Here is a 1350-nt window from a genome sequence, read left to right as displayed (position 1 = left end):
GGTTCTCAACCTGTGGGTTGCGACCCACAGGAACTGTATTAAAGGACCTCAGCATTAGGAAGGTTGAGAACCACTGGCTTAAGGGATTCTCTTGCGTCAGTCTCCTAAGTAGCTGGGATTGAAGGCACCCACCACAACTCGGGGCTATTTTTTGGTTGCAGTAGTCATTGTTTTAGCAGGCCCAGGCCTGGCTTGAACCTACCAGCTTCGATGTATGTGGCTGGCGCTCTATTCACTGAGCACAGGCGCCGAGCCACTTTACTTTATTATTATTATTATTTTTTGAGACACAGTCTTACTACGTTTCCCTGGGTAGAGTGCCCGTAGCATTGCAGCCTCAAACTCTTGGGCTTAAGTGATTCTCTTGCTCCAGCCTCCCAAATAGCTGGGACTACAGGCTCTTGCCACAAAGCCCAGCTATATTTTTGTTGTTGCGGTTGTCATTGTTTAGCTGGCCCAGGCCGGGTTTGAACCCACCAGCCTCCATGTATGTAGCTGGCACCATAACCACTGTGCTATGTGCGCTGAGCCACCTTTTACTTATCTTAATGTGTATTTTTGTTTGTCCCTCCCTGCACTTTGTCAAGAGAGTCCTCCAATTTCTGTCCACAGACAGTCTTATTTAAAGGGTTAGACTCACAGATCTTCTGAATCTTCCTGTCCCTTGCACTCATCTATGGTAGCCCAAACCTTCCTCTTGCCTCCTGGAGACCTTGGAGGTTGGTGTTGTCAGCTCCATACCTTCCTCTCCTGAGAGACTGGTCTCCCCACCCAGCTGTGACCAAGTGGGTGACCATCTCAGAGGAGGCAGTATCCTGCCTCTCTGTTCTTAAGACCTGTTCGGCTTTATTATCTTTCACAGTATTTCACAGCCTTTCACCTTTATGTTTCTCATACACACAGTTTTATTTATTTTTATTTTATTTTATTTGGCTCTTCCCAACAGAGTGATGCAGTTTTAAATTATGACCTGAGTATAATTAAAGACTCTTGGCTCCTACTTTCCTGCCTAGTAGTTTAGGAACTGGGATTGGGTTTGATTAAAACATGACTTGGTGGGGATGGGACAGTGGACTTACGTTCTCCCCAAACTGGAGGCCAAAGTAGCCGGAGTGTCAGATGTATTGGTCGTAACCAAAGCCGGAAGAAACTTCTGTAACACTGGGGAAAACAGAAAATCTGATTAGACTATTGAGGGGCAGAGGACTGAAAATGCATTTTGATAAAATGGACTCCTGTGAATATAGCAGTGAGTGTTCACTGTCACGCTGTGTGCAGTCTCCGACATGTATTAAAAGTTTTCATTGAGCCCCTGGACCTTGGCTTGTTGGCTTCTCACAGGGTGGCCGA

The sequence above is a fragment of the Otolemur garnettii genome, unplaced genomic scaffold (assembly GCF_000181295.1).
Source record: "Otolemur garnettii isolate 467f Iridium unplaced genomic scaffold, OtoGar3 scaffold00091, whole genome shotgun sequence".
In the NCBI taxonomy this organism is placed as follows: domain Eukaryota; kingdom Metazoa; phylum Chordata; class Mammalia; order Primates; family Galagidae; genus Otolemur; species Otolemur garnettii.
Note: the sequence above shows the minus strand (reverse complement) of the source record.